General features: G+C 36.7%; 1 long non-coding RNA gene and 1 pseudogene across 1 annotated transcript; one reads left to right on the plus strand and one right to left on the minus strand.

Annotated features, from left to right (window-relative positions):
- Positions 1-403: 403 nt before the first annotated feature.
- LOC148689648 (uncharacterized) lies at positions 404-8,193 on the minus strand. Its single transcript, XR_015958437.1, has 2 exons — positions 7,773-8,193; positions 404-2,970 (listed from the first exon to the last, which is right to left on the minus strand). It is a non-coding gene; the product is annotated as an uncharacterized LOC148689648 (long non-coding RNA).
- Positions 7,696-15,010, plus strand: LOC137749226 (shikimate O-hydroxycinnamoyltransferase-like; annotated as a pseudogene).
- Positions 15,011-23,209: the final 8,199 nt, after the last annotated feature.

The raw sequence follows: 23,209 nt of genomic DNA on the forward strand, positions 1-23,209 counted from the left end.
TGGTTTTAAAACATGTGTGAGTGAGAAATGTAAAAAAAAACCCACAGTTGGAAAAAGAAAAAAACCAACATCGGCAACAATAACTGAAAAAGAAGGGAAATCAGAGAGCAATAACAAGGGAAAAAGAGAAATATTTCTGAGTAAAGGAGGGATTCGCGTCTTCGTCTTCGGGTACATGAGCAAATGGGGGAATTACACAACTTAACCGAAAAAAAAAAAAACTTAGTCACTAGAACTAAATAAATCCTATTACTATAAATAAAGGTACCTCTCTTTCTTCTCTTTTTTGCCGCCTGCCCTCTCCCTCTCTAATCCTAAATGTTAACTACATTGTAAAATATTAAGAATTGGTACAGACGAAGAGGAAGAGGAAAATGATAGAGAGAAACAAAAGAGATTATAAAGAGAGAAATATGATTTGTATTAACTGACTAAATGAAGATTACACACACTGTTTTTATAAAAAAAATCCTAACAACCTTACTAACTATATTACTAATTGTATTACTTTTTTACCCTTAATACTCCCCCTCAATCTCAACTGGGGAAACCCAGTTGAGATTGGACAAACATCTACAATCACTATTATGAAACCCAGAAAAACAGAACAGCTTGAACCAACTGCAACCTTGATTTTGCAAATACGGAAATTCTCTCGAACCTTTTCTGAATAAAGAGTTTGTTATAGCTGCAGAGCAAAGGCACGAGTGTTATATCAACAAGAACCTTTTATGACAGATACAAGCTGCAGAGCAGCGGTGAACATCAATCTACCCCAAATATATTCATTGACTCACTACAACAAACTCATTCTGCCCCAAACTCAATTTGCAAGCTCAATAGGAAGCACATCCAAAAGTCTAATATTCCTCTGCCTTGTGCAGGAGCTTCAATTAAATGACAGCCTCTTGTAAAGTTGTAACACACCCTCATGCCGGTTATAACAATTTCTTGCGGGTTTACCCTTCGCGGGATTTACCGTCAACAACCTCATTCAACTTGGCTTCGGCCTTTAATATTTACAAAAACAGAAAATCAACAAACTATAATGTGGCATTGACCTTAATTATAGCACCACAGGATCACCCTTTGTGGATTTTACAAAAAAAAACACCTTCTTTGAACAATGGCATCGGCCTGCACAATTTCAACAACTGAAAATCAACATCTATGTAGGATTACCCTTCGTGGGATTTACCTACTCAAAACACGAGATTACCCTTCGTGGGATTTATAGTTAACAACTTCTTCTACCCTTCGTGGGATTTACCTATTCACATCACAAAATTATCCTTCGTGGGATTTACCGTTTACAACTTATTCAAACTTCATCGTATAACCGGACTTACAGTAGATTCATGCTAACAACTGAGTTGGTTAGACTCTGAAATTATAGGCTGAGATAAGAAAAGATACAGCACAAGGAATGCATGAACAATAACAAGAAGAACTTGGTCTAGGTTGGTCTTATGGAAATTATGTACCTGTTGATCACCTGTCACCAGTCCTGAGCCTCCGAGACTCCATTCAGTTTCAAGAACCTGCTGCTGCCCTATATGCCCAAGAAGCCACTGCAGTACGACAAGGCATGACCCAACAGACACAAGAACGAGGCATAGGTTCATACTATGGAATTCATAACTCTGTCACTTGTAATATCCCAAATATCACAAACACTGATCTTGAAATGAAGAATCTTGAAAGCAAATATCACAACCAACTGGAAGAACCCAGAAAATGAATGACTCCATATCAACTGAATAACTCCACATATCAACAATTTTCATAGGCAAGAAACATATATGGCTTTGTGCCTCAACAATTTTCCAAACAATTCAACACTTTTCAACAACTACAAAGACTGGAAGTGGCTTTGTGCCCAAATTTTAACCTCAAGAACTGATCAATTTTACTGAGAATCGAAAAGAAATGACTTGATTTCACGATTGTCTGCAGTTTCCAAACGCATAGCCATTGCTTCAAGAAATAACATCTTAAGGGAAAGAAAGAAGACCTCTGAACCAGATTTTTTTCAAATACCCATCTTGAAAGAAAAAAATTGCAGAGCCCCAAGAAACCAGCAAAGAAGAAAGAATCTCCAGCATCGACAAACAACACCATTTCGAACAACTCCGATTTGAAACAAACTTTGCACCGATCTTCACATGAAAATTATGAGTTGGACATTTCCTCAAACACTTGGGCTGCACATAGGTCTAAACGTTCTTCCATACCAGAGAACAGAACACGGATCAAAATTGCAGAAATAAAATTTAGAAATCCAAGATCTCAATCAATAATGCAAAGAATTAGTCTTGCATCGACTTATTTCTCAGAAATCCAAACAACCCATTTCTCCAAGAAATAGCTGAAAGGAGCTTACTTGCCGCCATACATTCACCACCTCCGCTGGCACGGCTCGCTCACCAAGCTCACGTTCCGGTCCTTCGTCTTCCTCGGCATGATCTTAAACTTCTTCATCCGCTTGTCGTCCTTCAATTCTTTGCCGTTCTGTATTCATTATGCTTAGACACCGATAGCGACTGCCTAGTACTCGTTGGACTCCGCCGTATACGAACCATGGCCAACACTGCTCCGGGAACCAACATATCTCAATTTTTTTATGGCAAGTCTGTCATCAACAAGGCTGCTACCTGGTTTCCCCAAGAATGATCAACCAGAAAACATCAAAAAATCAACCCACAAACAATCGTAGAAGCACCAAAAATCTATTGGAAATTGAAGAGAAACTACACTAAGAAAAAAAATGTAAACTACTACAAAGAGAGACCACCAGAATCCATAGCGTGAGCCTGGTGGCTCTGATACCATGTTAACTACATTGTAAAAGATAAAGAATTGGTACAGAGGAATAGGAAGATGATAGAGAGAAACAAAAGAGATTATAGAGAGAGAGTTTATAGAGAGAAATAGGATTTGTATTAACTGACTAAATGAAGATTGCACACACTATTTTTATAAGAGAAATCCTAACAACCTTACTAATACAGTTCAATAAATTAGGCCTACAACATATATATATATATATATATATATATATATATATATTATTGGAAGATACAAGTCAACTTGGTTGGGCTACTTCTTGTAGGTTGGCTGTTTACATCAGCTAAGGAGTGTAATCTCCATTAGCTGTCTTGTGTCCCTAATTCAAGGGACATCTATCTTGTGTCCTTAATTCAAGGGATTTGTCTTAGCTGTAAAGTAGTTTTAGGTGTGTGTTATGGGAGGTCAGAAGGTTGTGTCTTCTACCTTGCCTATATAGTGTAACCAAGTCTCTTATGCAATATATAATGTATAACATACAAAAACCTTCAAATTACAACATGGTATCATAGCAGTGACCCTAACAGGCTTGTCTCTGTATATCCTCATGTGTTAAACTCTTTCTCAATCTTCTACATTGGCTGAAGAGAGCTCAGTTAATCTGGAAACAGAAAGCTCCCATGTTTCTCATTATTCCATCTTGTCCAATGCTGATGTAAACCCAAACCAACGTTTAAGTTCAGTGTTATTAAATGAATTTAATTATCTTCCATGGGAAAGAGCTGTGACACTTGCTCTGGGAGGACGATCGAAACTCGGTTATATCAATGGAACCATTCCTATTCCTAAAATCGAGTCACCAACGTATGAGGTATAGCTCTGCAAAGATCAACTTGTCATGTCATGGTTGCTCAACTCTATGGAACGAAAGATTGCTGAGATCTTCAGCTACGTCGAATCTTCCATGCATCTTTGGAAAAGTCTTAAAGAGATGTATGGAAATGAGAATAATGATGCTCGAGTTTTTCAACTCAAGAAAGACATTGCTGGATTGCAACAGGAAGGGAAATAATTTGTACAGCACCTTGGAATGCTGACAACGATGTGGAATGAACTCAATGTCTATCGCCCTCACACCTTCGACACTAAAGTGTTGCTGAAACGAGCTGAAGAAGACAAAATATTCCAACTATTGGCAACCTTAAGTTCAGACTTTAAGGACCTTCGAAGTCACATTCTCATGAACACTGACCATCCTTCTTTTTCAAACATCTGTGCTACTATTCAAAGGGATGAAGATTGTAGAAAAGTGATGAACATGGAGGTGAAAGCCAACCTACCTAAAACTAGGGCTTATGCTTCCAATTATAAGTCTATTAAGGAAAGAAGTTACAAAGGAAAGCGAGGGGATCTAAAGTGCAGCTACTGTAATAATGGTGGTCACTCAAAGGATAGGTGGTGGATTCTTCATCCAGAATTACAGCCTAAATTCTTGAGAGATCACAAGGCTCCCTCAAAGGCTACTTATGGCTCACCTCACAAAGAAAATCTCGCAGCTTCTGCCACCTCAGATGAGCTGTCCAAATTCGTTGCCAATCCTGTAACTTTGATCAATGACTTTGCAACCTTCATTCACAAGAAACAAGGGGTCAGAGATGGTGAAGAAGGTTCCTCAAATCAGACAGCTCTACTTGGGCATTTTGCAGGTTTTCTAGCTGAGAATAAGAACATTGCTTCCAAAGATATCCCAAGTATTCTGAAATCCTTTTCAACTGCTCTCTTAGTTAGTAGTGCACATGATTATTAGATTGTAAATTCAGGTGCTTCTGATCACATGACGAATAAGGTTACAAACCTACATAATTTTGAAACAATATCCGCACCTTTTCATGTGTCAGTTTCCAATGGCAAAGGGGCTTCAGTTCTAGGGAAAGGGAAAATAAACTTGATATCCAACAATGTTAAGTCAAATGTTCTCTATTTTCCGTCATTTCCTTTCTAGCTTTTATCTGTTGGACAACTCACAAACTCACTCAAATGTCTTGCTATTTTTCCTCCCTGCAATGTCCTGTTTCAGGATTTAGTGACCAAGAAGAAGATTGGTGAAGGTTTTTATTTAAATGGTCTCTATTATGTGTCCAGGGATATCCAAGTACCCAAAGCTCTTCAAGTTAGTACAAGCCAAGCTCAAGAACATTTTTTGTGGCACCAACGATTAGCACACCCCTCTAAAAAGGTCTTGACCTCATTGTTTTCTAACCTATGCAAAAATGTAAACCAATGTGATGTTTGTCACTTGTCTAAGTTTGCTAGGTTACCCTTTACTTCTTCTATGTCTAGGGGTAGTAATCCCTTTGAAATCGTGCATTCTGATATTTAGGGACCAGTTTTAAAGTCCTTTGATGGATACATATATTTTGTAACCTTTGTGGATGATTTCACAAGGATCACTTGGTTGTACCTTATGAAATTTAAGAGCAAAGTTATGGATGTTTTCCAAGATTTTCACAAACTTGTCACTACTCAATTTTCGTCAAAAATTCATATCTTAAGATCAGATAACGGCACTGAATATATGTCCAATAAGATGTCGCACTATTTGAGCACACAAGGTATACTACATCAAACAAGTTGTGTTGGAACACCCCAACAAAATGGGATTGCCGAAAGAAAAAATAGGGACCTTCTTGAGAAAACTAGGGCTCTTATGTTTCACATGAATTTGCCAAAGAAGTTTTGGTCCCAAGGAGTGCTTACTGCTGCCTATCTCATTAATAAGTTACCAAGTAGAGTTTTGAATTTCAAATCACCTCAAGAAATTTTGAAAGGAAAATCTCTAAATCTATCACACTTGAGAGTATTTGGTTGCACATGTTTTGTTCATGTCCAAACACCTCATCGAGACAAGTTGGATTCAAAGGCTACAAAGTATGTGTTTATGGGGTTATTCATCCACTCAAAAGGGTTATAGATGTTACAATCCAACAACAAAAAAATTGGTGATCTAAAGAGATGTAAAGTTTGATGAAAACATGCCCTATTTTTCTTGTCCAACTAACTATTCTAGACAGGGGGAACACTTGATGGATCTTTTTCCAATGCCTCACTTGGGTACCATTAAGCATGACGTCTTAGAGCCCCTTCCAAGCCAAGTAGCTCCCATTGTTCAGGAGGAATTTGATGAGCAGGAAACATCTTTGGCACTTGAATAGATCTCCAGTCAAAATGATATCATCCCCTCAATGTTGGTTTTCAACGGAGCAATGCAGATTCATCTCTCTTTATTCGTATTGGTTCCACTGGAAAACTTGTTGTACTCATCTACATCGACAATCTTATCCTGACCGGTGACAACCTATCTGAGATTCACTCCCTCAAGTATCTTCGCAACAAATTTGCTCTCAAAGATCTTGGTATTCTCAAGTATTTTCTGGGTATTGAAATGGCTCGTTCTAGCAAAGGTTTATTCCTAAACCAACGAAAGTATGTTCTTGATCTCCTTCAAGAAGCTGAAATGTCAACATGCAAACCAGCTCACACCCTACTGGACAACAACCTTAAACTAGACATTCAAGGAGAGCCACTCACAAATTTGACCTACTATCAACGAATGGTTGGCAAGCTCATTTATCTTACCATTACAAGACCTGACATCTCATATGTCATGAGCCTTATCAATCAATTCATGCATTCCCCAAATACAGCTCACTTGAAGATTGTACATTGCATTCTTCGTTATCTCAAAGGCTCAGTTGGTAGGGGCATCTTGATGAAGAAGAACAACTATACACAAATCATAGGCAACACTGATGCTGATTGGGCATGCAACTTTATTGATCTCAAATCAACCACAGGTTTTTGCACATTTGTTGGTGCAATCTTGTCACTTAGAAAAGAAAGAAACAAAGTGTTATGGCCCGATCTAGCGCAAAGGCTGAGTATCGTGCCATGGCATCCACGGCCTGTGAACTAATTTGGCTTAAAGGTCTTCTTGGTGATTTGGGTTTCTCTCATACTCAACCCATGTCTATGTTTTGTGATAATCAAGCTGCAATGCACATTGCATCCAACCCTGTGTTTCACGAACGTATAAAGCATATCGAAGTTGATTGTCACTATGTTCGCACCTAGGTTCAGTCCAATATCATTGATACCCACTACACGCGAAGCCATGATCAGTTAGCAGATATTTTCACCAAAAGTCTTGCTTCTACTGGTTTTCAACATATTTTGTTCAAGCTTGGATCACTCAACCCATTTGATCCAGCTTAAGGGGGAGTATTGGAAGATACAAGTCAACTAGGTTTGGGCTACTTCTTGTAGGTTGGTTGTTTACATCATCTAAGAAGTGTAATCTCCATCAGTTGTCTTGTGTCCTTAATTCAAGGGATATTTGTCTTGTGTCCTTAATTCAAGGGATTTGTCTTAGCTGTAAAGTAGTTTTAAGCGTGTGTTATGGGAGGTCAAAAGGTTGTGTCTTCTACCTTGCCTGTATAGTGTAACCAAGTCTCTTGTGCAATATATAATGTATAACATACAAAAACCTTCAAATTACAACATATATATATACACACACACAAAAATGTTATTCTTACCATTTAGTTGTACCATCTTTGTAATAGAAATGCTCATGCATTGACTGACCTTACTTTAATGGAGTAGGATTCTCTCTCCCTCTTTTTTCTCCTCCCCTTTCCTCCCCTCCTATTTGAACCGTCATAGTTAAGTCGCGTCAATATCTTGTATTAACTTTATATAGAAAGAGAAAAATAAAATAGAGAATGTGAGAGGAGGGGAGAGAAGGGGAGAGAATCCTAGTCAAAATTGGGTCTCCTCAGGTTTTCTTCTGGTTGCAGTAAAAGAGAAAAGTAGTTAGGCATCTCTATGATAAACAAAAACTGAAAAAAGATGGCCGAGAAGGTGAAGGTGAGGGTGACGGAGTCGATAATGGTGAAGCCAGCCGAGGAGTCGACGCCTCGGAGCACACTATAACTCTCGAACTTGGACCTGGAATTGCCTTCTTTTCACACGTCAGTGTCTACTTCTACAGACCCAGTGATGCAGATAACTTCTTTGACCTGGGTTTGCTTAAGAAAGCACTCGGGAAGACCCTCGTGCCCTGCTACCCATTGGCAGGTCGCTTCAAGCTCAACGGCGAGAATGGTCGTATCGAGGTTGATTGCAACGCGGAGGGAGTGCTCTTTGTTGTGGCAGAGTGCAGGCTTCAAGCTCAATGGCGAGAATGGTCGTATCGAGGTTGATTGCAACGCGGAGGGAGTGCTCTTTGTTGTGGCAGAAAGCAGCTCCGTCCTGGATGATTTTGGCGATTTTACGCCCACTCCCGACTTCCTAAAGCTCATTCCTACCGATGATTACCCTGCTGGGATACTCTGCTGGGATATCCTCATATTCTATTTTGGTATTACAGGTATATATTAAAAAAGAAAGCTGTTATTAACACTTTCAAAATTTATGCACTTTATATCAATTGTTTCAAGGAGAATTTGGATGCACTTCTTAGCTATCAATGTTATTTGACTGGAACCTTGTTGGTTTTTAGTTTTTTATCGAATTCCCTAATATTAATGAAATAATGCATTTCTATGTAGTTATTATATTTTAAATTAAAAATTGAAATTTATAGTTGATTATATTAATGAGATTTTAAATAAAAACCCGTAATTCATGAGATTAAAAATATTATTAATAAATTATACTCTCTAATATATTGTGGGTATATTCATCAAAATTGACTGAAAATTTATTGTACCAAAAAAATTGATATAGATATATTCTCAAATCAACGAAACAGAGTGTAACCATAAAAGTTTAAAAATGGATTAGAAAAAATTTGAATGGATTATATATATATAAAAGGGTGCATTTTATATCACAAAAATGGTACATTTTACATATAACAAATTGGTATATTTAAGAATGAGTACATTTAAGATTAAAAAAAAATTGAAAAAGTATATGAACGGGTACATTTACACTATGTTTGGATGAAAAAATTTAAGATTACTAAAGAATTTTAAAATGACGGAAATTGAAATGACAGGATTTTATTTTCTATAATTTGTGAATTTTTTTGTTTGGCTAACTTAAAAGAACAAAGGAATTGAATACGGAATTTGTTATTTTTAAACTCTCAATCATAGAAATTGGGAAATGACACATATTCACATGGAATTTAAACTTGAGAATTGGAGGTCCTAAATTCCAAGTTCTTTTTCCATGTAGAAATTCTAAATTTCTATGTTTATAAATCCAAACAAGGGAATTGATGCATATCAATTTATAAATTCTGACTTTTACCTAAATTCCAAGTTTATTTTCCACATCCAAACATAGTGTTAAGATTAAAAAATTGAAATTCTTTTTTTTTTTTTTTAAATTAATGGTTACATATTATTCTATATATATATATTTTTTTTTTTTTTAATTTTGGATGTTTTAAATTGAAAATTAATTAGGATAGTTGATGATTTATTACACTTTGATGATTATTGTGTACCTAACACTAAAGGATTTGTATTGATCTGATTTTCCTCCATAAGAATATTTTGTGAAGGTAGTTGCTGGTGTACTGAACTCAAATATTATAATACTCATAAAAGTTTCATAATCAAAATTGTTTAATTTTGTTTTCACACTGAAGAATTAAGGGACTTGAATGCGACTATAAGGAATTAGACTACTTTTCTTATTGCTAAATGATTTTAGAGTGGAATTTCAGTTTCCTACATAATTCACGTGTTTGGTTTGAGTGTTGCCAAACATGATAGGGCTTCTGAAGATATGGAGTGTCATCCCACATCAAATGTTATTCATGTTTTTGACTAGACTGTCTCCAAACAGAGGGGCGTTTGAGAATGCGGAATGTTGTCCCACATCCAAACTTTTTGGAAACTTATATGTGCTTCTAAGAATTGAGATACTCTCTTAATGCCAATTGGTTTTTGAAGAAAGTAGCTATATCTTCACAATACCAAGTATTGACAGATTGTGGGGGTTGAAGAAAGGAAATCTGAATTGAGAAATAGATTTATCTTCATAAAAGAAAATCCATCAAAGCATGGGATGTGATATCTTCACAACAAGAAAGTAGCGATGGTTATTATGGTAAGGGAAGACAGAAAATCTGAAAAAGAAAATAGTGATCAAGGATGGATTACATAAAACAAAATTAATGGGTGCGCTATTCATATCAAGAGACTCAATTTTAGATTTCATGCGTCGTAGAAATATGACTCTTTGAATTAATTAGATACAATGTTTATAATAATGTGTGTGTGTGTGTCTATACACACACACACACACACACATACATATATATACTCTTGCCGATCGTTCGCGAGTTGAACTCGCTCTCTTGCCATGCCTTTCACTCACTCCCTTGAGTTGGACTCAAATCATTTTTTTGTTTGGAGGATCATTTGTTCTTCACTCTCTTTATATTACCTGCGGGGAGCGCAGCAACCAAGGTGCATACTATCATATAGAAACAAGCGAAGCATAGTGATTCGTACTACCGGAAAAGTTTCGCTAACCGGCAGGCAATAGAGTCCGTCGATATGTCCAAGCAAGCGTAGCGAATCACATAGATAAGCCCCTACCTACCAACGTGCGGATAGATAGGGCGAGTGAAGCGCAAAGAGGATGGATGTTTGAGCGGTTGAAAGAGTCGGTCTTGAAAACCAAAGTATTGATAGGAATACCAGGGGTTCGAATCCCTCTCCATCCACGAAGTCATAAGTTAATATATATGTAGAGTTTGTTTGCACCTAAAATGTGTCATTCGGGGCTAAATGTGGCAAATATGGCTTATGGAGGATGATGGGACAAAAACATTGAACTTGGAAAGATATTTGGCTGCAAGTGCGATAGTTTGATATTATAATAATGTTTTTCCTTATTGTTTGGGTGGTGGAGGTTTGCCAAGAGCTTTGTTTAAACAACAATTGCATGTTTTCCTAATGCAAGTGGATGGGAAGACACAGACATTCTGACAGATGTCATGTGAAAGAAGCCAGCTTGCTTCTTTTAATTATTAGTTTATTGCAAGTGGTGGAGACATGTGGTGGAAGTGCAAGTTCCCCTTTTAATATTATTTCACAATGCAAGCTGGCCAAGCTTGTTTAGGGCAAGATAATTGTTCTCAGCAATGGGGCTCTTTCAAATCTCTATATAAAGAAGCAGAGGCAAAAAGATTATGGACACTCAAACAACCAATCAATCAACTCTACTCAAATCAGCTCATCAACTTCCTTGTAGACATTTAGCTTTAGCCAAGCATCCACTGTTTCCTTGTTTATTAGCTCTACTGCTCACTAGTAGTATCGATCTCATTTATAGGTCATGTACAACCCATTTTCAGTCATTTAAATTACAAGCAATTTACAATACCAATCATTTACTTTCCTCTGTCAGTTACATTTCCAGCAACCTTGCCATTTACATATTGTTCCATCACTCCATATAAGTAAAGTCCTTATCTTTAAGGCAAACAAAGAACCTTGATTTGAGCCACTCCCACTCAATGGCACAATCTCTTGGTTTGAAGTCAAATTCAGGCGCAACCTCAATCATTTAGATCTCGTCTACTAGCGGCATCTAGTAATGGCATGCTTGCACCCACCAATTTCATGTTTGAGTAAATTCCTGGCATGCCCGTGAGGCCCATGGCGAATTTAGGGAGAAAACATTTTGGCACGCTTGATGGGACACTTATATGGAGTTAGATCATGAACAATCCATATGTTCATGATTTTTCTCAACAAGTTTTCGACCACTACATTCCGGAGTGGGAAGAGGATGATGGTGTTGAAGCATGCCCAAGCTATGGCTATGATGAAAATCACTTGGAGCCAACCTATGAATTGCCAACTTATGGGTACATGGATGAGGAGTACTCAAGTCCCATGGGATATGATTGCCGGCCAACTAATGGCTATCAACTAAAGAATAATAATCTTGAACTAAAGAATAATAATCTTGAGGATTGGCCAACTTATGGCTATGATGAAAGTTATTATTCGTTTGATAACAATCACATTCATGAATACTATGATAGGCCAACATATGGCTTTGAATAACAATCACATTCATGAATACTATGAAAGGGCTCTCTCTCTCTCCTTTTGCTTTTTAATTTTAAGAAAAAAAAAACAATAAAAAGCAGAAAAGAAAGATATAAAAATCTGGATAACCTTTTTCAATTTGCCCTAGTGGGCATTTCTGTTGCCCGACAAGGGGCTTTCTTTTGTTGTTTTGGTTTGCCCGAAAGGGCTTTGTTTTTTTGTGTGTTTCTTATTGCTGTTACAAAGAAAAAGATATAAAAATTAAAATTTCCAAAAACCACAAAAACACTTTTCTTTCTTGCTTTTGTTTCTTTTTCTTGCTTTCTTTGCCTTTTCGCTTTCTTGCTGGGGGGCTTTACAGAAAATATAAAGATTTGGGCAGTTTGCAAGTGGCATTTTCACTCTTCTTTTCACTTTTCTCTTATTTAATGGATGTATTTAGCCCGAACCCAAAAGTTATAAAAAGCCAAAACCAATGGCTAATCATCCATAAATTTCACCGAGATTCATGGAATTGAAGGCTTTATAAAAGCCAAAAACATGGCTTTCCTGTGCAAAATTATATCAAAGAGCTTCTTAATGGCTATTCCAAGAAGAGTATGGGGTTATCTTGCTCGACTGGTGATGCCTGATAGAACCATAATTAGGTCACCAACAAACTCTACATGCCTCCCCAACTCTCACCAGCACCTACGACCAAAGCTCGGGCTACTTCAGCAACTACCATCCGCGAAGTCATAAGTTAATATACATGTAGAGTTTGTTTGCACCTAAAATGTGTCATTCGGGCTAAATGTGGCAAATATGGTTTTTGGAGGATGATGGGACAAAAACATTGAACTTGGAAAGATATTTGGCTGCAAGTGGGATAGTTTAATATTATAATAATGTTTTTCCTTATTGTTTGGGTGGTGGAGGTTTGCCAAGAGTTTTGTTTAAACAACAATTGCATGTTTTCCTAATGCAAGTGGATGGGAAGACACAGACATTCTATGTCATGTGAAAGAAGCTAGCTTGCTTCTTTTAATTATTAGTTTATTGCAAATGGTAGAGACATGTGGTGACACATGTGGTGGAAGTGCAAGTTCCCCTTTTAATATTATTTCACAATGCAAGCTGGCCAAGCTTGTTTAGGGCAAGATCATTGTTCTCAGCAATGGGGCTCTTTCAGATCTCTATATAAAGAAGCAGAGGCAGAAGGATTATGGACACTCAAACAACCAATCAATCAACTCTGCTCAAATCAGCTCATCAGCTTCCTTGTAGACATTTAGCTTTAGCCAAGCATCCATTGTTTCCTTGTTTATTAGCTCTACTGCTCACTAGTAGTATCGATCTCATTTATAGTTCATGTACAACCCTTTTTCAATCATTTAAATTACAAGCAATCTACAATACCAATCATTTACTTTCCTCTGTCAGTTACATTTCCAGCAACCTTGCCATTTACATATTGTTCCATCACTCTATATAAGTAAAGTCCTTATCTTTAAGGCAAACAAAGAACCTTGATTTGAGCCACTCTCACTCAATGGCACAATCTCTTGATTTGAAGTCAAATTCAAGCGCAACCTCAATCATTTAGATCCCGTCTAGTAGTGGCATGCTTGCACCCACCAATTTCATGTTTAACTAAATTCATGGCATGCCCGCGAGGCCCATGGCAAATTTAGGGAGCAAACAGAGTTTGATAAAAATCATGTGAAAGGAATTCTAAATAATTATAATAGATAATTACATTCCTATACGGACTATATGGAGAAGATTCCGAATTAACCAAATCTATTCTAAAAAAATAATACTAAACGTGTTACTAAATTTTGTCCCCCAATTGGATTGAAAATTTACTCGAGGATCTACACACCTAATTAACACTATGAATTTGTGTTTGACCTAATATCTTCTACCACAATATTTTGAGAGCAACTCGTTGTGTACTGAGCGAGACCTTGTGTTTACAAAGTATGGTTCTGAAATTGAGTCTTTTGATATGCATGCAGGTCAAACATTTCAAATGCGGCGGAGTGTCGCTTGGTGTTGGCATGGAACACCTCATAGCAAATGGAGTTTCAGGTCTCTTCTTTATAAATACATGGCCTGATATGGCTCGTGGTCTGGATCTTACAGTTCAACCATTCATGGACAGGACATTACTTCGTTCCCGAGACCCACCTTAGCCTGCATTCCCTCATGTCGAATGCCAACCTTCTACCCAAATGAAAACCCCTCATCCACAGAGCATAAGTATTACTGATAATACAACCTCCATTTTCAGATTTACGCGGGAGCAGCTCAACATCTTGAAGGCCAAGTCTACAGAAGATGGCGGGAATACAATAAGGTATTGCTCATTTGAGATGTTGGGAGGTCATATTTGGAGATGTGAATGCAAGGCACGTCAACTTCCCGATGATCAAGACACCAAACTTCATATTACAACTGATGGAAGGTCTAGATTGCAACCCCCGCTCCCACCTGCTTACTTTGGCAATGCTGTTTTCAGAACCACACCAATTGCTGCAGCAGGGGATCTGCTATCAAAACCGACATGGTATGCTGCAAGCCGTATGCATGATGCTTTGGTGCACGTGGACAACGATTATCTTGGATCAATTATTAACTACCTTGAGCTTAATCGTCCTCGTCTTTGTGAACTTGTCACTGGGCCTTCGTCTATATGGTGCCCGAATCTTGATATAAACAGTTGGATTAGGCTGCCGATTCACGATGCTGATTTTTGGTTGGGGACGACCTATTTACATGGGACCTGAAACAATGCCATTTGAGGGAATTTCTTTCATACTACGAAGTGCAACAAATTATCAGAGTTTATCGCCGGTTATTACTCTGCAACCTGAGCACATGAAATCATTCTCCAAGATGTTGTATGACATATGAAGCAAATGAAACGCTGGAGATTGAATTCCTGCCATGCACTGTTGGCAGCCGAGGTCATCCTCAACAGCTGTTCAAATGTTTTGTGTTTTCACGGTACATGTGGACTTCTGTCCAACACGGACCACACCACTGGTTGTATCTTCTTGTCATTCTCAATGGATTCCCTATCTTTGAGCCTAAATTTGTCTAAAATTTACTCATTATTGGTTGGTATCATCAAGATAATTTTTTGCTACTTAAGATATTAGTTAATATTATCTCATTCATAAACCCTAGAGTATGGCCGGTGGAACTGCATGGTTCAACATGTTCATTTCCTTACGGTTTGATCCCTATATAAGAAAGGCAAAGGCTAAACGATAAGGATCTCTCAATCAAACAAATTGCTTAAAACCCCAACCGAGTAAACATTTCCTTCATCAAACAAATTTGCATTCGTAGCTTAAATCGGGTTCCCTTTTTTTTTTTTTTCCTAAGTGGCATTCTTGCAATTTCTAAATTCATGTTCATGTAAATTCCCAACCTTCCATGGAGAATTTTGGGGGCAAACTCCCTTTCATGTGAAATAAAAGACATTGAGTTTATAACAAGTCTAATCTTCTGAAATCAAATTACTCGTATACCATATATGCTTCCGGATTACTGACATTGTGATTACTTTTCCCACATTTTCATGTGAGGGAAATCAAGAGCGCATAGAGTTCCAACGATTTATGGCTCATTTCGATGTGCTTTTAAAATAACTGAAAACGCTTTTTGAGAAAATCTTTTTGGGTTTGAAAAGCACTTGAAGTGCTTTCTACAAGAAGCACCAATTATGTGCTTCTTCCAGAAAGCATTTAAGTACTTTTCCAAAATTTACTTGCATTTTTATTAAGGATTGGTTCTAAAAACATTTTCACCAAAAGCGGTTTTAATCATTTTAAAAGCACATCCAAACAAGCTCTAAATCATCTTCATCTTGCTCAACACCAACATAAAATTGAAATCTAAACATTGTGGGCTCAAACTTTTCATCGTTATGGAACAAAGAACATCAACAGAAGAGACCAGAAAGAGGTTACTTCCTACATTGTTGGACCTCGTTTTGGGCCTACATGTTAAGCCCTTCGGCTTCTTGAGTTTTCTATGAATATTAATAAAAAGGATATTGTGGACATCATGATTTGTATAAAAATATAGAGTAGTGCTATTTATACATCCATTTTTATTTTTCACACACACCTCTCAATTTTTGGTTGTCAGATCGAATAAATTGAAAATGATCAATAACCAAAAATTAACAAGGGTGTGTAGGAGATATAAATAGGTGTGTGAATAGCACTATCCAAAATTTAATTAATAGTTGGATCCTAAAATGAATTGACTTTAAATACATTTTATATGTTTTTATTTATTTATAAAGATATTCTAAATATGAGTCTAAAGTTCTCCAATGCACCGAAAATTTAGAACTTATATATAAGTCTTCGGGAAAGTTGAGAACCAAATTTGAGTTTCAATATGAGACTTCAGCCCAAGGTGGAGCCCATATTATCTAGGAAAAATGTTATTGAAAGATGAGATTTGAGTATTGAGTCCAATTAACTCCAGTACACATAACCAAATTGTTTAAACTCAATTATGGGTTTTTGAGTCCAATATTTCTCCTCCAATGCAAGGACTCAAATCTTAAAACTCAAATGAGTCTTAGATTCCGTATTTGCATTAGAGAAGAAAATCAAAATACATAAATCCACCACCATTTTTAGACCCAACTATAAAAATATAAGTCTAGAATTTGAGACTTTGCATTGAAGATGCTTTAAGAGCATTTCAACCAGTGTGGACTTCCCTAGGAATATGTCGTGCTCCAGTCTCAGGGTCTATAGAAAACTTGAATTCCAAATGTAGCTAAATTGAGTAAATAAAAAGGTTTTTATGACAAATGATCCCTAAAATTGAAAATTAATCAATGTAATCCCTAGAAATAGGTGTCGCAAATCAATGTGGTATTTCTATCACAATTCTATAAAAAATTATGTTATATACTAATGTGACACATAAATAGACCCGTAAGTCTTTTTTTTTTCAATCACAAATGATCCTTGAAATTGACCCAAACTATCAAGATTGTCCTTAAAATTGAAAATCAATCAATGTAATCCTAAAAATAGGTGCCTCAAATCAATGTGGTCTATCACAATTCTGTCAAAAATTTTGTTATATGTGATGTCACACATAAATGGGTCCCACAAGTCTAATCAAATAAAAAAAATAGAAACCAATTTAATAATTAATTTAAAAAGTTGTCAATCCAGAAACCCAGTCCCCCAATTACCTTTAATCTCAACCCACACTCATCTACCTCTATCTGTGGTATCCTTTTCCATCTCTTCTTTGGAAACAAAAATTATCAAGATACCTATCTTTACACCCTTCACTGAATTGGACCAGGATTTAGACCACCTTTGATAACAGCTTGGATTGGCGACGACTTATGTGACATCAGCGTTAAAATTTGGGTGATCGACATCCTCACAACCTTAATCATGGAAAGCTTGTTGGGCGCTCCCTCGGTGATCTTGATGATGCAAAAAGCGGGCAAGCTTTGCCTTGAGATAATCTCATTATGCAAAAAGGTAATTTGACAAATTTTTAAAGTAATTATTAAAGCCATAGGAGCACATAACAAAATTTTGGGTAAAGTACAAAAAACTACCTTAACTATTGGTGTCACGACACTTTCATACCTCATCTTTTAAAATTGACAATGTCATACCTCATCTTACGAATTTATGCCAATGTTATACCTTCCGTTAACTTGGTGTGAATTTCTCAGTTAAATTGCTGATGTTGCTTGATCCGGGGCCCATTTTCTATTAAAAAATTATTAAAAACTAAAAAATATCATTTAATATTTTTTAAATATTAAAATAATAAAGAAAAGTTATAAAAAATAAATAAATAACAACAACAACACTCAGTTCGTCCCCTTCCTCCCTTTTCTCTCTCTTCTTCCCCCTTCCTGCAACTGCAACCCAGAAAAAAGAAGAGGAAAAAAAAAAAAAATCCAATTTGTCTTCCCCGCTCCCCACCCCCTCTTCTCCCTGCACCCAACCTCCGCACCTTCGCACCCACCCTCTGCACCCAACCTCACACCCATTACCTGCAACCCAAAAAAAAAAAAAACCCAAATCCCGTTGGGGTGGAATCGGGAAACCTTCGCCAGGACGATTCCAAAGGTTGAGAACCTGGGCGCGGAGAAAATGGGGGGAATGGGTGTGGAGGGAAGAGGGTGGGTCTGGGGGGGAGGGGGACGGACGAACTAGGTTTCCTTCTTTTTTTTTTCCTTCTCTCTCTTCTTCTTCTTATTCTGCATGTTGGGGGGAGGGGGGGAGGGGGGACGGACGAACTGGGTTTTTTCCTGGTTTTTTTTTTTTTGGGTTGTAAGTAGTGAGTGTGAGGGTGGGTGCAGGTTTAGGGAAGACGGGAGGGGGGAAGAAAGGAAGGGGGTCGGGGAAAATCGCGAGTGGGGGGGGGGGGGGGGAGGGCGGAAGATAAATTTTTTTTTTTTTTTTTTTGTTCTTCTTCTTCTTTTTTCTGGTTTGCAGGAAGGGCGCTAGAAGGGGAAGAAGAAGAAGATGGGGGAGAAGAGAGAGAAGGGGGGGGGGGGGAAGGGGGCGTGAGGGTTTTTTTTTTTTTTTTTTTAATTTTAATTTTTTACTTTTCTTTATAATTTTAATATTTAAAAATTATTAAATGATTTTTTTTTTAGTTTTTAATAATATTTTATTAATTTTTAATAGAAAATGGATCTGGATCAAGCCACGTTAGCATTTAACTAAGAAATAAACGGCCAAGCAAATGGAAGGTATAACATTGGCACAAATTCGTAAGATGAGGTATGACATTGTCAATTTTAAAAGATAAGGTATGAAAGTGTCGTGATATCAATAGTTGAGGTAGTTTTTTGTACTTTACCCCAAAATTTTTGACAAAATAATGATGGAATGGGTGCTACAACTATTTTCAGAGATTATATTGATTGTTTTTCAATTTCAATGATCATTTTGATAGTGTGTGTCAATTTTTTATACCATTTGTGATAAAAACATGTAAACCTTGTAGAACACATTCATTCAAAGTATATTCTACCTAGTTTGCTTGATCACTCGCTCAAAAAATTTTAGTTTCGTCACAATGTGCATATGATCTTACTGAGCACTTGTGGAATCGACAAGGATAATATGAAGAACGCCAATGGTGATTCTTATGTCATGGGATAAAATGTATATTGAAGAAAACAAAATTTTTAAGTTTTGCGTTCAAACCATTTTCGGCACAAGAGTTTAAAGTTTAAAGTCAAAATATACATTGAAGACCGATATAACTTTTGAAATCAAATGTGAGGTCAAATATAACTTTATAACTTAGACAAGCGCAAGGGGAAAAGGCCAAATAGGGGGCATGAAGCCCAAATCTGAGATAAACTCAGAGAATAGTTGAGACCCGACTAAAAGTAAATTGTGGTAAACTCAGGGGAGAACCATGAATAAAAATGTAGGAAGAATACTGGAAAGGGATCCAGGTTTGAGGAAGAAGAGGAGGATGCAGGGACGGGGATAGACGGAGGAGATGAGAGAGGACGAAAAAGATGGAAAAGGCAAAGGAGAGAGGAGGAAGGAGGGGGGAAGCAGGCTGCCGCCTACCTCGAACAAGAAGAAAGGGCGATGGATGAAGCTTGAAACTGAGGATAGAGCTCGTGGATCTGGAGAGAAAAACAGAGAGAGGGAACGCGTTGGTGGAATCCACATTGAATTACCAAAAAAAAAAAAACTATTATTTAAGAAATTGGCTAGCTTTATGTGCTTACCGCCATCACCTGCCATCATTGCATACTATAAACTTCTTGCTTAATGGCCACTTTTTCGTCCCAAAGAGTTGCACCCCACATGTGTTCCATGACCATCATTGACATCTTGCTGAAAATTAGCAACGCTTTCAAAAATGTCCTATCAATACGCACATTTCTTTTCATTCAAATTATATTCTACCTAGTTAGCACCACTCGCTCAGATTTTTTTAGTTTCGTCACAATATGAATATGATCTTATTGAGCACTTGTGGAATCGACAAGGATAACACAAAGAACACCAATGGTGATTTTTATATCGTTGAATAAAATAGATGTGTTATGGTGATTTATGATTCAAAATAAATTAAAAATAAAACAAAATTTTTGAGTTCAAACATCTTCAGCACAAATGTTTAAAGTCAAAATATACATTGAAGATCATATAACTTTTGAAATCAAATTTGAAGTCAAATATAATTTTATAAGTTTTAATTTTAAGTCGAAATTAACCACCAAGCACAAAAACGGAAGAACCTGAATTCTATTTCCCAACCCACCAACAAGAGGAGAGGCCTCACCAACTCCAGAAGCAGAAGCAGGGCAGCGTCCACTTTCTGACTTTCCCAAACGCACATTATCAATAAAATAAATCGTAATTATTTAATAAATAAGTAATTAATCCCAATGCAAATCCAAAGCCCCTCATTACATTTTGTGATCCTTATCCAGAAATATTCAGTCACGCTGACGCTACCCCCAACTAACAGACCCACCTACCCCGTTATAACGTCGAAACCCCAACTGTTCCGTTTTCCTCATTTCTTCTACTCCCATCATCCCACGTGTCCAAATGTGTCCTCTCCGTCCGCAATCCAATCCCCAACCTCCAATGGAAACCGGGGATATGAAAGTTCAAACATAGTGGGAGCCAATACTCTTACCTTTGGGTCCCACCCACCAACACCCTCTTTTCTCTCCTCTTCTTTTTCTTTCTATTGTCCTATGTCTAATTCCCTCTTTCTTTTTCTTTTAGATGCGGCAAGGGTTTCAATGCTTGGTATGTCACGTCTTATTTATGAAACATATTAATTTCGGAATTTTTCGTTCTAGTTGTGTGATTTGTGATTTTGGTTCTCACCCACCAACACCCTATTTCTTCTTTTCTTCTTCTTTCTATTGTCCTAAGTTCAACCCTTGAAGATTGTCTTATATGTTGAGGTACAAAACGAGTTGAAAAATAGTAGCATAATAATAATGTAAAAGAAAAATTACAAACCAAGTGCAAAATTGCCTGTAATTATATGTCGAAGTGCAAACCAATATTTGGGAATTTGGTTTGAGAAATACCAAATATTAACTTGAATCTTCTTCTTAGTCGAAATACAAAAATTGCTTGTGTTAAGATTTAGAGTTTTATTTGATATCAACTTTAGAGAGATGTTAAGAGGACTATTTCGAATATCACATGTTGTATAACATCATGTGAAGGAAATTATTATTATAGATTTGGATTAGTGGATCCTCTTGATCAGTATTAGTGGATCATTGGATTTTTATCTAACGATTATAAATAGAAGACCCTCTAAAAGTTATAATAATTGTTGATTAGGAGGATCCTGACCAGTTGCCTCGAAGAGAATCCAAATCCACTTGACATTTGTCAATTTTTCTATTAATTTGTTTATTAAATACAAATTAGACTTAAATGAGATCCACTCTCTATCTTAACTGGATTAAAAAATTAATTAACTATTAAATTTTATTTTCATAAAAAAAAAAAAAAAAGGGGGACCCATCCTACAAACCCATACCTTCACTCTTCTTCCCCAACCTCACCACCTGTTGCTCCCTCCACCTTAACTGCCTCCGCCACTCATTCGAATCCCCTTCCCTCCGTTGCTCTCCTCCCCTTCCTTCTACCTCCACCCAAGTCCTTTCTCTTCAGGAAGAAGCATGGCTCCATGAAGCTCTCCCCCAACATTCTCCTCTTCTGGGACCTCTTCGAAGCCCAGTTCGATTCCAGACCCGAACTCCAATCCCGGTTCTACATCCTTGTCGTCGTCGACAACAAGATGGAGACGGGTCAGACCCGTTTTCCGTCGACAAGAAGGGAATACGGCATCGCTCGTGGATCGTAATCGGGTCGGGAAATAGACAGACGGCGGCGTGTATTTAATGAAGTGTTTGTTTTTGTTTACATAATGGAAATGGTTTGAAAATTTTAAGTTTTAACTATAAAAGTAAAATAAATAGTAATAAAATTAATTTTTTAATATAAAAATAAATTTTTTTTTGTTAAAATAAATAGTATTAGAATAACACTTTTTGTTTTTTTTCTGGTTTGTTTAATGAAATGAAATCTGTATTGGAGGTATTAATTGGGAAGTTATACCAACATTTTATTTGAATTGGTCAAATAAGTAATGATCATATTTCTTGGTAGGTAATAGGTTCCACCTAAATCAGCCTATGTCATGTTGTGATAAATTTAGCAGTTAAAATGGTTTTCTTTTAGAGTACAATTTCTAAGTTTCGAGTACGTACAACTACACGTGTGAGTGAGTGACTGTCAATTTTAAATTTTAGGTAGCAATTTTACTTGCGCTTTGGCAATTGGAATTAGCTTTATTTGATATTTGTTTGCATCACATATATGAGGCTCGTTCAAGCGGGGTGCAAAAGTTTGGCTTTTGTAAAAATCGATATTTGAGTCAAAATCATTCTTGACATTAGCATAACTCTTTTGTTTAGATCCTGACAATGAAAATCTACAAAGAGATGTTAAGAGGACTGTTTCGAATATCACATGTTGTACAACACCATGGGAAGGAAATTATTATTATTATTATTATTAGGATACTGCTTGTGTTCTTCTCATGGGAAAACTATTCGTTTCTCTACTTATAATTAACGTATGTTCACCTTGGGAACATTATAATAAGAACCGTTCATTCTCTTTATCTGCATCTAAATATCATATTTGCAAAAAAATAATTCAATTTCAAAATTGTTTAGTCATTCATACGTGTTAGACCATTGATGGTTTTGGCAACAAATAAATTCCTCTTGATGAACCGTCCATTTGTTTGATCAATAAGAATGATTAAAAGATCTCCAAATTGATTTTTTGCAGATATGATCTTTAGATGATGGTAAAGATAATTAATTGCTCTGATTATAATGTTCTTAAAGTGAACATACATTAATGGTAAGTGGGGGGAATAAGTGGGTTCTCCGTAGATGGAACACAAGCATTATCCTTATTATTAATATTTTGAAATGGAAGAAACTTGTCATGTTGTATTATTAACATGTCATATAATCTCAAAAAGAAAATTGTCCAAGTGCAGATTAGGAATTTCGTCATGTATAAGGAGATACGTGTGAATGCAGAAATGTCATATATCATAAGGTTAAAAAAAGAACCTTACAATCAAGGGCTTCAGGTCAGAATTGAACTTGTAAGCAGGAGTATAGATTAATTGAACTTTGTTTAAAGTCCCTTAATGTTTACCAGGTATTAGAAAGTTGGTGGACGGTAGGAGTTCAAGGAAAGCTAGAAGAAAGACCTCTCTTAGGTTTATTTATTTATTTTGTTTTGTTT

Source organism: Pyrus communis, chromosome 17, assembly GCF_041283825.1.
Source record: "Pyrus communis isolate YQ-2024b chromosome 17, ASM4128382v1, whole genome shotgun sequence".
NCBI lineage: Eukaryota > Viridiplantae > Streptophyta > Magnoliopsida > Rosales > Rosaceae > Pyrus > Pyrus communis.